Source organism: Solanum dulcamara, chromosome 7 (genome assembly GCF_947179165.1).
Source record: "Solanum dulcamara chromosome 7, daSolDulc1.2, whole genome shotgun sequence".
Classification (NCBI taxonomy): domain Eukaryota; kingdom Viridiplantae; phylum Streptophyta; class Magnoliopsida; order Solanales; family Solanaceae; genus Solanum; species Solanum dulcamara.
In genome coordinates, this window is record NC_077243.1 from 65,891,339 (window position 1) to 65,907,836 (window position 16,498).

Sequence of the window (16,498 nt, forward strand, 5' to 3'; positions counted from 1 at the left end):
TTTCTGAACTTATCTGAACCAGAGATTGTTAGAGCATTACAATATCTCCTTGGGAACATTCGTCCTCGATTGGAATTTAACTAGGCATGAAAAGAACAGGGGAAGATCTACAACCCAACATGATTGCAAAAACACATAAAACTAAAGCAGTGGCGGACTATGAGCTAATTAAAAACATGAAGTTAAAAACTGATTTCATGAACATGCATGCATAGGGAAACATGAGAATAGTTGAAATCCATGAAGCCAAAGAGTATATAGGAGGAACTAATATCACACGCTGAAACTGAACTAGAAGGAAAGAAATGAAGATATTTAGACATCATATCAACTTTGTTTTCCTAAGTAGCACCCTTAACTAATTGATTCCTCCAATGAAATTTCACTAAAGTAACTTCTTTATTCCTCCACTTACGAACCTGACTGTCTAAAATCTCAACTGGAACCTCTTTGTAAGAGAGACCTTCCTTCAAGACAACACCCTCTAAAGCTACAATTGATGTCGAATCACTAATGCACTTCTTCAACAATTACACATGAAACATTGGATACACTGATTCCAGCTCGAATGTCAAATCCAACTCGTAGGGCACCTTGCTAAAATGGTGCAGCATCTTGTAGGGGTCAACATATCTTGGACTGAGCTTACCTTTCATACCAAAACTCATCACTCCCTTTATATACAAGATTTTCAAATAAACCCAATCATCAACTTCAGATTTAAGCTCTTTTTTCCTCACATCAGCATAGGATTTTTGCATACTCTGGCAGTTCTCAACCTCTCTCTAATAAGTCAAATTTTCTCCATAGCCTCATGAACTGACTTGGGCCCTATCAAAGCTACTTCACTAACCTCAAATCATTCTATAGGAGACCTACACCTCCTGTCATAAAGAGCCTCGAATGGATCCATCTGAATACTCGAGTGATAGCTGTTATTATAAACAAACACAATCAATGGCAAATGATCATCCCTATTATCTTTAAAGTCGATCACACAAGCTCTCAACATATCTTTCTAAGTTTGAATAGTCCTTTTGATCTGGCCATCGATCTGTGGATGAAAAAAGTAGTACTAAGCTTAACTTGAGTACCAAGACCCTTTTGAAATGATCTCCAAAAGTGACTTGTCAGAAATAATGAATAATAGAACACCATACAATTTTAACATCTCTCGAATGTAAAGTCTAGCATAGTCTTTGGATGAATAGGAAGTCTTAACCAGAATAAAATACGTCGACTTAGTCATTCAGTCTACAATCACCCATAGAGAGTCATAATGTCAATGTGTATGAGAAAAACTTGTAATGAAGTCCATATTCAATCTTTCCACATTCAAGTAGGAATATCAAAATTTTGAGCCATACCTCCTAGTTTTTGATGCTCAACCTTAACTTGTTGGCAATTTAGACACTTAGCTACAAACTACGCAATATCATTCTTTATGTCATTCCACTAATAGATTTTCCGTAGGGTACGGTACATCTTAGTGGCTTTCGGGTGAATAGAATATCGCAAACTGTGAGCCTCTGCTAAAATTTGCTTCCTCAACCCATAAAGATAGTGCCTCTAAATCTTCAAGGCAAAAACAACTTTCTTCAACTCAAGGTCACGAGTCGGGCAATTTTTCTCATGAACTTTAATTTCCTAGAAGCATAAGTTATGACCTTTCCATGTTGCATCAACACACAACCAAGACCAATTCTGGAAGCATCATAATACACAATGAAATCATCTGAACAATCTAGCAGAGTCAAAACTTGGGTTGTAGTAAGTCGAGTCTTCAACTCCTGAAAAATCTTCTCATAAGAATCATGCCACTGAAGCTTGACTTTCTTCTGAGTCAATTTGGTGAAAGGAGAAGCAATAGGGGGAAATTCTTCCACAAATAGTCTATAGTAACCGACTAAACCCAAGAAACTCCTGATATCTAAGGCAGAAAGAGGTCTAGGTCAAATCTTGACCACTTCGATCTTTTGAGGATCAACATGTATGCCCTCTACGGAAACAATATGGCCAAGGAATACTACCAACCTGAACCAAAATTCGCACTTGCTAAACTTAGCAAACAATTGACGGTCCTTTAAAATTTGCAAGATAATCCTCAAATGGTCTACATGTTGACACCTAATTTTGACTCTCCACAACATATATTAATAACTGAGCTTCTTCATTTTAAACAAATTTAAAATAATTAGCTTGCAAAAATCTAAAAAATATATTTTTAAAGTTACTTCTTAAAGTAATTTTGGCATTTTTATAATTCTTGAACGATATATATATTTTTACATAATTATTACCTTTTAATTATTCGTAAATTATTTCTAATAAGATTTTAATGTTATTAATTATTTCATAAATTAGCAGCTTTTATTTTTGAATTAATTATTTTATAATTAAGTTAATTAATTTATTTTTTTAGAATTAAGAATCTTGTTAATTAATTAGTGTTAATTCATTTTATTCAAATTTTAGCCTAATTCCTTAATTGAATTCATTGTGCTTAATTTCTTAATTCTAATGGCTATAATTGAAATTCAAATAGTCATTTCCTTCATTGCAAATGTAACCAATCTTTTCCCCATCCTTAAATTGCCTTTCCCCTTAATCCCAACCCAATTCAACAACAATACTCAAAACCCAACTATAAATCCTACACTACTATAATATACTTACACCTATACAATTTCCTACTACATGTGAACTTTCCAATGGATATTACAATTCATACCTAATTGCAACATTACACTACAACAACACGTGGTCCCCTCCCCATGTTTTTTTTAAGGTAAATATTATTTTCTTTTTTATTCATTTGTAAAAGAGGTAAATATAATAGTTTTGGGTACCATTTACCCTACACACACTTTCCCTTTTGAGCCCTAATTACTGTGTTCTTCTTCTTCGATCTTCTTTGCCATTCGTGCTGTTCTTGTGAAGATGATGAATAGGCCAAAATATGTTGCTATGATGGTTTCCTTCTAATTCACACCAGCTTGTTTGCTCTGTATGTGTGTTTGTTGCCTTGAATAGTTAGTAGATGACCATTTTCGTCTTCTTCTTCGATCTTCTTTGCCATTCTTGCTGTTCTTGTGAAGATGATGAAGAGGCCAAAATATGTTGCTATGATGGTTTCCTTCTGATTCACACCAGCTTGTTTGCTCTGTATGTGTGTTTGTTTCCTTGAATAATTTGTGCTCTTCTCCTCTTAGTGTTGAAGATGATGAGGAGACCATTTGATTTGATGGATTCTTTCTGATTCACATCCGATTGCTCTGCATGTGTGTTTGTTGCCTCGAATTTTATTTTGAAGGTGGACCTTTCCTTGTCTTCTTTCTTTTTCTGTCTTTGTGCTCTTCTCCCCTTATTGTTGAAGATGATGAAGAAACTCAGTGTGGTTTCCTCTGATTCTCATTTGGTATAGTTTGTTTTTGGTGTGTATTGTACTCCTCTGTTGATCTTGTTGCTTTTGTGTGTTTTCTGAAAGTTGTGAGATTTGTGATATGCCTTATTTGCCTTTGATTCAACTAAGTGTAGTTTGTAGACCTGCAAAATGAACAAACAATTAGTAAAGACATCAAACTCATTCTCCTTTTCTGTGTCTCCAGTTTCCCATTTCCTTTTTCCTCCCTTTCCTTCAACATTTCTTAATTCTTAGATACGGAATTTGACTCTTATCACTATTTAGGATTCTTCTCATCTGTACATTCAACTCCTCAAACAAATAAGCCTGCAGGGGACCCTCATCTAGGGCATAATTTGCTAAAGCATCTGCCAGTTTATTTGCTTCCCTTAGGGTATGTTTGAAAATGACATCCAAATTTCTCTTGTATTCCTCCACCTTATCTACCCAACCTGCAATATTCCATGGAGGTTTCCATTCTCCGTTCAAAATTCTTTGAATAGCTTGGGAATCTGTCTGGAAAATGATGTTATTTAGTCCCTGTTGTTTATAGTACTTCAAGGCTTCCAAAAGAGCCACAATTTCTGCTTCTATACTGGTGGCATAGCCAATTTCCTCACTCTTAGCATATATTAAGTTCCCTTCTGCATCTCTCACACAGTAACCATAGGCACTCCTCCCTGGGTTGCCTCTGGATGCACCATCTGTGTTGCAAGCATACCACCCATGTGGAGGTAGATTCCATCTAACTTTTGTTACCTTCACTCTTGCCTTGCCTCCCTCTAGCATTTGGATCAGATTTTTCCATCAAGGGGGGATAGTTCTAATTGAGGGATTTCTATATTGTACTAGTCTTTGGATAGAAACTATGACTAGATATATAACTGAACTATTAATCTTTCTATGTCCATGCTTGATACCATTCCTTCTCTTCCAAAGTTCCCACATTATAATTGATGGCACTGCAGCATAAACCTGTTTTAGTCTGTTAGTAACTGGTGCCATCCACCATTTCACAATTAGCTGTTGCAGTTGTACCCCCTCCATCCTTATTCCTGCAGCCTTACAGAAAAAGGACCAAGTCCTTTTAGCTGTCTCAGATGTTAAGAAAATATGATGTATAGTCTCTTCTCTAGGATTTATACAACACCAACACTTTGACACCAGAATAAAGTTCATCTTCTTTAAAACATCATCTGTAGGAATTTTGTATTTCCAGCATCTCCACATGAAGAAGGAAATTTTAAAAGGCAAACCCTTTATCCACATGAACCTGTAAATGTCCAGTTTTGGTCTCCTTTGCCTAATAAAATCCCAAGTTGATTTAATTGTAAATTCTCCACTTGTGTCCAGAATCCACCATGGTCTATCAAAGTCTCTTTGTTCCTTGGGTATGGTTATATTGTCTATTATATGATCAACAATATCTTTAGCAAGTACTTCCCTAAGTTTTTCTCTATTCCACCTCCCCTGCACTATCATTTCATTAACATTTTGAATACTTGCATCATAAGTATTCCCTGGATTTACATAGTATAAAGCTCCCAATCCAGTCCAATTGTCTGGCCAGAAAAATGAATCTCCTTTCCTCACTTGCCACCGGATTTGGTGTTCTATTAGGTCCCTGGCTTCTAGCATTCTTTTCCAAGTCTGTGACCCCTGTTTCCATTGCACCACTGTAGCATGCTCTTTCTTACAATATTTGTTGGTCATAAAATCTCTCCACAGGGAAGGTTTTGTCCTAAAGTTCCACCATAGCTTACAAAACAGTGCTAATGCCACATCATGTAATGATCTAACACCTAGGCCTCCTTCTGTAGTAGGAACACACATCTTATTCCAAGCCACCCAGTGTCTACTTCTGCCCCCAATTGTGTTGCTCCAGAAGAACTGAGCAAACATTTTGTGAATTTGTCTGATGATTCCAATAGGAGGGTTAACAGCTGATAGCATGTGTATTGGCATGCTTTGAAGTACATGTTTAATAAGTATTGCCCTTCCTCCAAAAGATAACATTTTACCCTTCCATCCTTGTAATCTATTCATGATCTTAAGAGTCAAAGTATTAAAGAATTCCTTCTTTCTCCTACAATGATAGATAGGGCAACCCAAATACATAAAAGGAAATTCTTTTCTATTCATGCCAGTGACAATCTCCACTATTATACTGATGTCTCCTGCTATTTTATTATGCATATAAACAACACTTTTGTTCATATTAATCTTTTGGCCAGAAGTCTGCTCATATTTTCTCAAAATCCTCATTATTCTTTGCAAAAAGACCATATCTGCTGAAGTAAAGATGATCATGTCATCAGCATATGCAAGATGATTTATTTTTGGACTCCATTTAGGCATGCCAAAACCTTTAACCTGCATATCATGATGAAGTGCATTTAAGCTCCTTGTTAAGACCTCTGCTGCTAGTATGAATAAAGTAGGGGATAGAGGGTCCCCCTGCTTTACTCCTCTAGTAGATTGGAAGAATCCTTGTTGTTGCCCATTAACCAAAACAGAGTACCAGTTATTGCTAACAATTCTATAGACCATGTCTATGCTCTTCTCTGAAAATCCCATGTGTCTGAGTACCTTAGTTAAGAACAACCAAGATACCCTGTCATATGCTTTTTCCATATCCAGCTTCATAATAACATTTGCTTATTTTGTTCTTAGCCTTATATCAGATACTATTTCTTGAGTCAATAGTATGTTCTCCACAATACTTCTATTTTTGACAAAACCAGCTTGATTGAGAGATATAATATTAGGTACTTTGGCAACCAATCTCTCATGTAACAGTCTCGAAAAAATTTTGTTCACAAAATTGCTCAAACTAATTGGTCTCATATCAGAGAAGGTATTAACCATATCTTTCTTTGGTATTAAGACCAAATTAGTATGGGTGACAAACCTGGGTAATTCTGCACCACAGAAGAAAGCCTTCATCATATTGGTGACATCCTGTCTAATGATATCCCAGCAAGTTTGATAAAACACCCCAGTAAAACCATCAGGTCCTCCTGCACTATCACTATTTAGTTGGAAACCCACTGCCTTCACTTCTTCTTCAGTTGGCTCTGCTTCAAACATCACATTGTCCTCCTCAAAGATCATTCTGGGTAAGTGATTCAGAATTTCATAGTCCTTAGGATCTTCTTCTTTTGTGAACTGAGCAGTGTAGTATTTGATGGCTTCAGCACTTATTCCCCCTTCTTCTTCTATCCAATTCCCATCTTCTCCTTGGATTCTTCTGATTTGCATTCTTTTCCTTCTTCCCTGTACATGAGCATGGAAAAATTTTGTATTTCTATCCCCATCATGGAACCACTGCATCCCAGCTTTTTGTTTCCAAAATTCTTCCTCTAAGTGTAGATATTTGTTTAAATCAGCTTGGACCTTATGCAATTCTTGTCTGTTAGTAGCTGTTGGACAGTTTTGAAATTGATTTTCCTTTACTTTAATAATCTCTTCAAGAGTTTCAATTTCATGAAATATGTTCCCAAAAGTTGTTTTACTCCATTGTGTCAAAGCTACTTTCACTTTTTTCAATTTATGGTGAAAAAGAATGAAAGGATTTGCCATAAAATCAGCTGTCCAGTTTTGTCTAACTATTTCCATAAAACCTTCCTGCTTTACCCACCAGTTCAAAAACTTAAAAGGTTTTTTGATTCTTCTATTGTCTCCTGTATAAGAAATTAACATAGGGGCATGATCTGACCCACTCCTGGTCAGATGGTTGATATCAATACTAGAATATTTTGTTTGTAACATTTGATTACCCAAGCATCTATCCAATCTCTTGAAGATGCAATCCTCACCATTTTGACCATTCCACCAGGTAAATTTGCTGCCACTAAACCCCAAGTCTGCTATTCCACAGCTCTGAATGCACCTTCTGAAATCCAGAATTTCATTGATGATTACTGGAAGGCCTCCAAGTTTCTCATCTTCTGAGGTTATTGCATTGAAATCACCCCCAATCATCCATGGAATATTCACTGAGGTAGATACATCTTCCATTGAGTCCCATAGCTCCAATCTTTCATTTTGAGTACACTTTGCATACACTAGTGATATTAGCATCTCCTCTTGACTTCCTCTAATTCTCAATTTGATGGTTAAATGTTGCTGATGGTCCATCATTACATGATAGTCAAAAATATTATCCACAAAAGCCCAAATCTTACCTGATATATTAGCCACTGCATGCTCCATACCTAGCCTTCTTCTATATTCCTCTATCCTGTCTAATTCTTGAAAAGGTTCCATTAAACCAATAAATCCAAAATGATGTTTTTGATTCATTTTTATCAACCTTGTAAAAGCTTTCTTGGTATTGACTGACCTAATATTCCATATAAGAGCATTCATCATGGTTTATTAAGTTTATTAATCTGCCTTCTAGTATGGACTCCACCCCCAGGTGGGATACTTGTCTCTCTTGATATCTTTCTTTTTTCTTTTCATCCTCCTTTTTGGAGATACTTTGGTGAGATATCTCCTGCTCTAACAGTTGCTTCAAAATTGTGCTCTAAGGTATGTTCATCTAGGTCTCTGCTACCTCTTTCCATAGTTATTTTTGATATTGTTGATATGCCATGCTCATGTTGCCCCTTACTGAGCTCTTGATTTTCCCTCTCCTGTTCTGTTCTTTTTTTTGTTGTTGTTTCTTCATTTTCCCTGTTTGCTTTATTATTTTCTTCTTGCTGCTCTTCTATCTGTCTCTCCACTTCCCACCAGCTGTGATTTTCTTGTGAAGTCACTTCTTTGTTATGACTATTGTATTCCCTTCCTTGCTCTATTTGGTTTAGATCTGGAGTCTGAAATTTCACCATGTTATCTTGTGCATCTGATATTATTTGTTCCCCTCTGCTTGTGGCTGTTGTCTTGCTGCTGTTTGCACTATATTGGTTTCTGCTTTGACTCTTTTGTTTATCCTCCTGTTGCTGAAGCTTTGAAGCTGTAGATTCTATGTGGATTTTCCTGTTTGGTGACTGACTGTGTATTTCCTCAGGTAAGCTATCCTCCATTCTTGTTCTTGTGTGACTGCTGTAGATCTCTTCTCCAGATTTGCTGCTGTCTTCTTGTGGTTGTTCTGTGACATTTGTGTTATTGTCTATGTCCTTTGTTGGGCTTTTATTAGTATAGAAACTCTTTTCTATCCATGATCTAGTCTCTTCTTGTGCCATTTGTTCTTTATTTGTATTATCATGGTTATCTGCAGTGTCTTCCAGTACTGCAAATGCATTGGTATTTGCTACCTCCTTGCTCTTTTGTACTGGACTCACTTCCCCAATTATAATCCCTGATTTATCCTTTTTGTATTTGCTCCTCCTTTGCATCCATTCTTGCTTACCAGTATTTTGCCATCCCCTTTTCTCTTGATTGACTTCTTTGTTTTGTGTTTCTGTGGCAGTACCTCCTGTATGTTCTTTCCTGAGATCTTCTCTAGACTGTTTTGCCAATTCAGGATTAAGGATTCTACATTCCTTTTCCTCATGTCCTTGGAGTCTGTAGTGTTTGCAATATTTTGGTAAGTAATCATAATTTATCCTTACCCATTTTGATTTTAATATTCCTGATTCATCTTCTTCAGCAATGTTTATCCTTTTAGGTAGAGTTGCTACTAAATCAACTTCGACTTTGATTTTTGCGCAGCTTGGCCTTGTCTTGTTTGCTGTTGCCAGATCTACCGTTAGTGGTTTTCCGACTGCAGTTGCTATGGAAAACACTACCTCTTTAACAAAGAAATTTGGAGGCAGTTCAGGAAAGCTTATCCACGCTACAGCCCTTGAAGTTTCTTCCTTTGGATTGAACCATGGATTCCATATGAACGATCTCATTTGGCAATATCTGTCATGTACTTTTATGTAGTACACAAGGGTAGACATCATTTTAACATAGTCTTCCAGAAGATTTAGACGGATCAGAATGTGTCTTTCATCAAGCTGTCCTATGATTGGTACTCCTTTAATTCCACACTGCATTGGAATTACCTTTCTTAGTTCTTTTATATCAATGTTGTCATATGAAAGCTTACCAACTACTGCATATTGTAGTTTCTCCTTTTCTATCATCTGTTGTATCTCATTGGATTTCCAAGCAATAAATGGTTCCCCGTTGATGTATGAGATTTGCTTTGATGGGATTGTGAGAGTATCTGTATCCAGATTTGTGGGATTGAATAGATTGGCATATGTTTGATTTTGTGTATTGGTCTTGAAATTTTCAGTATGTAATAATGTAAGTTGTGTGCTTAGTTTGTTGATTGTATTTTGGGTTACCGGAGTATGTCTTCCTCCGGTTGATTCGGCCATTCCGGCCAGTGGCTATTTTGTAGTATTGTTTAAGAGGAGAGAGAGAATATGTGACGGCTAGGGTTTCATGATTAGGAATTGCTTAATCAATTGTTTGTTCGGTGGTCCCCTCCCCATGTTACCATTACAATTACAACATTTCCATTTCCAGCAAATAATGTTCACACTTCACAATATTACACCCATTAATATACTAATCTACCCCATCCTTTACACGTGCCCCCCATATTCCTAACACTTACTAAAATATATTTTACTTTAAGCAACAAGAAAACATCCATACAATATACAATATCCCACAACAATTCCATCCTTCACCGCCCATTCCACCACTTTCACAATTTCCCACAGCAGCATGTCCTTTTGTCTCCAATTTTCATTGTCTACATTTCAGAAACCAAGATAATTTCTAATTCTATTCCATCGACCCATCCCTCATCGTCTTCCTTTTCAGCCCATTCCCCATTATTCATCCGTCCATTCCCTATTTTTTCTTTTATCCATACTTACTACGATATAACATTCTATTCGACTATAAATTTTTGAATTTCAAAATCTCAAGAAACCTTAACTCATACTACTCTAAATCCATAGCTGAGGACAAGCTTTAATACTCGCAAAAATATCCTTACAATCTGAGTTGAATATTTCTTACAAAGAATTTTTGAATTTTCTCTCTATTGCACTTGACTCTACTTGAAGAACGGGAGTATATTCAGGGCTGATAATTTCTCAATTCACTACCCTGCAAGCAGTAAATCTAACACTGTTCTATTTATAATTGTTGTTAAAATATTGTATTTAACAGATCATGCTTTAGGATTTTTGTACTACGGAATACTTCTTATGTTTGTTGATTTATTTTCTACTGCAAATCTTAAGCTTCAGCCATGAAACAAATATGTTGGACTCCTCTGTTTGTTCATTTTTTTTTAAATACAACATATTGATTTGTGAAAGCTGGTACCTTTCTCTAAAAACAAAAAATCTTTTGGTTGTATGCGTTTGTGAGCTTTATGATGGAAATATATAGTAGAAAGTATGTTTATAGATCTATCTAGTTGTTCTGTACATTTACGTAAAATAAAAGAGGTAACAAATGTTATTGTCAGGTGAAAAAGAAAATATTTTCTTTGTTTAGTATTAGCATATTCCAAGTAATACATATTATAATCTGATGTCAAGAATGTGACTTCATATATTTTGAAAAATCATATTTGGAATATTTCTTTATTCGGATCTGTTCGATGTCTGATAGCTATTTATTATTTTTAAATTTATTTATGAAAAGGAAACAAAATTATTTCAGGTTTAATGTGTTTGTTTTTCAAATCGACTCTTGAATTTGTGTGTATTTATATACATTTTGTTGTGGATAGTTTTGTGTTTGGGGATGTTTTGTTTTGTTTTGAATTAGCAGAAGCAAAATATGGCGTATTTTGATAACTTTGTCTATTTAATTTATATTCATGGCATTAGAAATTACATCCCCTCTCTAATTTTCTACGTCCCTTCTTTGTTTGCATGTACACTTTTGGATCAATTTTGAGTCTCAATTCGAGACTCGTTGCTGCCATGAAGCCATTATTTTAGTATTTCCTCTACTGCCTTACCCCTCCAAAGACCTGGATGTTTGCGCTGTACAAATACAGTGAAACTAAATGTCGAAATTAACTTTGGTCTCCCGAGAATGAATTGGATTATTATTATTTTTTTACTTTCTTTTCAAGTGACCTCTTGCTCATTTTTTTTTTTATGTTTGTTCATCCCTTATGCTTAAATTAAATTGTGTGATCATTTATGGATAACATAGATAACTAATCTAGATTAGAAATAAACTAGCAGCTTAGAAATTATATCAACGTTTGGTTGTCTAGTAGTTGAACAATGATTTAGTCAATATATGTTTGAACCCATTAGTAGCTTAGAGCAAGTAGTAAATGTTAATTAATCATAGAACACCTTATTTAGCTAAATACATGATTTAGTAGCCAAAATATAATTTTCCAAAATATTCCCTTTAATCTCAAAAAGAAGATTTTTAATAACTTATTATTTACTCTTGTATTTATATAAACATGTTTTAAATAAGTCAAATTTATTTTGACCATAGAAGCACTTAATTAAAGATTGGTACTCTATCTTATTTAAGTATTAGTATGTCAAATATTTTAATTATAATATGCAAACAAATCACATTTTTAGTACATATTTTGGCTTTCAAAAAATGGGTTGAATTAATTTTAGTTCAATACTAAGAGAAGATAGTTGAACTTACAACATTATTTTATAAACTCAAACTCATAAAAAGAACTTTCTTAAAATTAAATGTCCAAATTGTTGCTGTCACTAATTTTAATCATAGGTATTTTTATACGTACTGTCTATTATTTTTTATATGTATTGTCTATTTACTCTAGTAAATTTGGAATGCCTAAATTATTTTGTTATATGGTACTTCTCTTTAAATATTTAGACTATGTCTTTTAAGTTATGTTTACACTTACGTCATTTTTAATTAAGTTTGGTATTTTAATTAACCTAAGTTTGGCTGATAATCGTTTTTAACGAATCTTAAAGGATGTTTAACCCCTCCCCTTTAGGATAACTAAAACCCTTACCTAGAATCACATATGTTAGTAGACCATTATTTGGAGTTAAATTTAGCATCACATTAATTAATTATTTAGGTATTCTAATTTACCTTAAAAAATAATTAGGTGGCAACTCCTTAAGATAAATAATTTAAGAGTCATCAATATGTTGTACACTATTTGACGCGAGTTAAAATGGGGTATAACAGCTTGGCGACTCCGCTGGGAAATTTAGGTTCTAAACCATAACAAACTTAGGTTAATGAATAGAGTTTTCTTTATATTTATATATTTTTACCTTAATTGTTTGATGTTTTATTTATGTGATTATTTATTTGCTATTGCTTCATATTAATTGTATGTTTTTTCTCGCTTTATGTAATTGGATATTTGTTATTGTTTTATGAAATTGTATATTTGTTACTAATTTATAAATAGTCATTACGTTTATACTTCCTCCAATTCTGGAAAATTGACACTATCACACGTACACGTGAGGTGCGTTTTGCGCACCCAAATATTTTTTAAAAAAATTCCAAAATTAGGAGAGTTGGCATATGCGCAGGGTGTCCGGATCTTTTTCTGTCTGACCGCGTTGCCTTCTCACTCGAGTTGTCCGCTCGGGAACCTTTTGTCTAGTAAGCCAAATCTTAGAAAAACATAAGATAGAACTGTGTTTCCCCTTCAATCTACGTCATGCATGCTATACCTTAGGTGGATGGACCCTTGGTGTCAACTCCACATTTAGAAAAATCACCCTGTCGATGGATTTCACAACCCAACGATCAATAAGCATATTTTATGCAACGTGATAATGATAGACGGATCCAAGTCTAATTTTGACATAGTGAGTTTGGAAAATGTGTCCTTATTTTTTATTGATTTGTATTATAAGATGGATTCAATACCCCAAGTTCCCAAAATTAGGATGGTTGGTGTCCCGTACAAATTGAAGGGATGGTGGGTAAATTTCAACCCCAGTAAGAGATCAACAATTAAAAAAAATTGGGGTTCCTCACTATACTATTCAAGATCTCCCCCGACAAACATGTGGTTAGAGCGTTACTTTCATTTTTGGATCTAGATCGTATTGTGTTCGCATTCAGGGACTTTGAGCTAACACTTACATTGGAGGAAATCCATTATTTCATTAGTTTGGAGTATTGAGGAAGAGATTAGATTATTCCACACAGCCAGTCAATGAAGAAATTTCTTCGATACTTAGGATTGAGAAACACTAAAAAACTTGGGTGCTTCAAACATAATTGAATTTCCTTGGATTACTTATATGGGAGGTACCGATGCTATGACGGTTACAAATTATTCAGGAAAGAATTCTCTAATACTTCTACCCATTGGCAAGTTAACCGTCCTCTTGCATTTGCTATGGCTTTACTGGGAACTTTGGTATTCCCATAAGAACATGGGAAGTTTAGCACTTGTATATGCTATGTGGCTAAAACACTTTTTAAAGGAGTTGATGGAAAAGAAATCACCCTGGTTCCTATGATTTTGGCTGAAATACTTCGAGCCCTTAGAAAGTGTAAAAGAGGGGAAACAAGCTTCTTTGAAAGTTGCAATCTTCTTTTGCAAATGTGGGCGATGGAACATTTTTACCAACGTGACAACATGATAGACATATGCTTTAGTAATACAAATCATATTAATAGTTTTATGATAGGATGAAAAGGTTTGTGTCTCCAGTTGGTACTAATGATTGGTACAAGTTCTTTATTTCCCGTACTAGTGATAAAATTCAATGGAAATAGCCATTACTCTCATGTTCTCCAGCCATATGCTTTGATACACGTGCTCCAACAGTTCAGTCAAGCACAAGTAATTCCTCTTCGAGCAAATATGAAATTTTCTGAAATTTTCTTTGGATTAGACTTTAATGTCCCTAGATCTGGATATATTCTTCATGAATGGGATATTTTATCACGATAGAGGAAGGTGATGGACAGGAAAAGGAATTCCAGAATATTAGACATGGATTCGAGAGGATCGCAATAGCATAAGCCTAGAAGGTGAGTAAGGATTTAAGGTTATTTGGACTACAATTTAGATACGATAATGTCATCTTGGAACCAAAATAGTTACCCCAGAGATGTGGGCTCAAATGGCGAATATAATGCAGATTCTAGACAATGTGAGATCAGGGCCTAGAAATGTTGGAGCATCATCCTCATTCCCTCTGCCATCTTGATTAAGAGTAGAGATTAGGCCAAGTTTTAGGGTTGTTTCCATAGTATGTCATATTTTCATATATTTTTGTTTATTATTGTACTCTTCTATTACTATACAATGAAAATTGGGTCTTTTGTCTTCCAAACTTGAGTTGTCTCAATTTAATGGCTTGGATCAACCTGTCATATCTCGTTTATTTGGCATTTAGGCCTACCTCTGGCATAAAAGAGGTCCCGTACATATTAGGAAACATTTGTGTTAATGGATTTCTCCTTTTACTATGTGATTTAATTTCTATGTGATACATGTTTTCTCAATACTATTTGCCTAATTGATTGATTGAAGCAACGATTATCTGCTTTTTACTAACATTTTTCTCTCTTATTTTGTAGAGGTTCTTTTTCCATTTTTTGATTTATTTCCCCAAAGGTTGATTTGCGTTGACTGCGTACTAGATTATCCATATTCACTAGATCAAAAACTCGATCATCCACCGATCGAACTGAATCAATTGAGTTCGATAAAAGTGGTTTGGGGCTTATCACTATCCCAAGAGACTAACGTGAGGCTTCAGAAGAAAGAGATCCAATCCCTTATAATGAATACATTACTAACCTGATGCAACAAATGGCCAATATGCAGAGTAAAATCAATAGACTTCGAAACCTTACTAATTTTTCCATCAGCCTAAATGCACCACTTCCTAAACATAGGACAAATGCAACTATTTGACTATCTTTTTCACCTGTTGACTCTTCCTCGCCTCAAGACTTTCCACCAAATCCTTCTACTCTCAAAACCAATCTGACCGCTCCTAAACAACCCATCAACCCACCACAAGTCACTTTTACACAAATCAACTCACAACAAACCAATCCACTACCTTTCACTACCCCATATATTTCCCGAACTCCAGTCCTCTAAACTACATCACTTACCCAAACTCCACTCACCAAAACTATCCCACTTACCTAAACTACCCCACTCACCCAAACTAACTTTCTTACTCAAAAATATCAAGAGACCCAACACATACCGGTGACACATACTGCAATTTCTAACATGCAATATATGCCACAAGTATATGTAGTAGATGCTCAACTTTTTGTTACCCCATGCCAGCTATGCCAAATATCGATCCATATGAGGAGATGGAGAAAGAATCAAGGTGAAAGCAGATGAAAGTGTAGCTAGGGAGATTCGTAATTTAAAGCAAGCATTTAAAAGTATCCAAGTCCAAAAGGGGTGTGAAGGGCTTGAGTATAAGGATTTATGTGTTCATCTAGATGTTGAGTTGCATGTGGGATATAAGGTACAAAAATTTGATGTGTTTGATTGGAAAGGAAATTCTCGAGCTCATTTAAGTTCATATTGTGATAAGTTAGTTGGAGTAGGGAAAGATAAGGCCACTAGAATGAAGTTATTTAGAAGGAGTTTGACAGGAGAAGCCCTGGATTGGTACACAAGTTAGGATCCAAAAAAATAGAGTAGTTGGGGTACCATGACACAAGAGTTCATGGATAGGTTTAAGTTTAACACTGAGGCTGTACCAGATAGGTTCTATTTGATGAAGTTGGAAAAGAACTCAACAGAGTCTTTCAAGGAGAATGCCATTAGGTGGAGAGAAGATGCCATAAAAGTTCAACCTCCAATGACGAAAAGAGAGATGACCTCTCTTTTTATACAATCTCAAAAAGATGCAACGTACTATGAAAAGATGATAAGTGTGGTACGACAAAGGTTTTGTGAATTTGTGAGGATGAGAGAATTTATTGAAGAAGGTATTAAAACTAGGAGAATCACTATTTTGGCAGCCTTGCAAGCAACAGGTAAGGCAATTCAGTCAAATTCAATTAGAGGAGCCCTTAATAAGAAGAAGGATGGAGTGTCAGCTATCATGGCCATCCCAGAACGTAGGCTAAACTAAATGTTAACATACCAAAACCCATTACCCCAAACTTCATACTATAGTCTGTATACCCAAGTTCCTTAGCCCT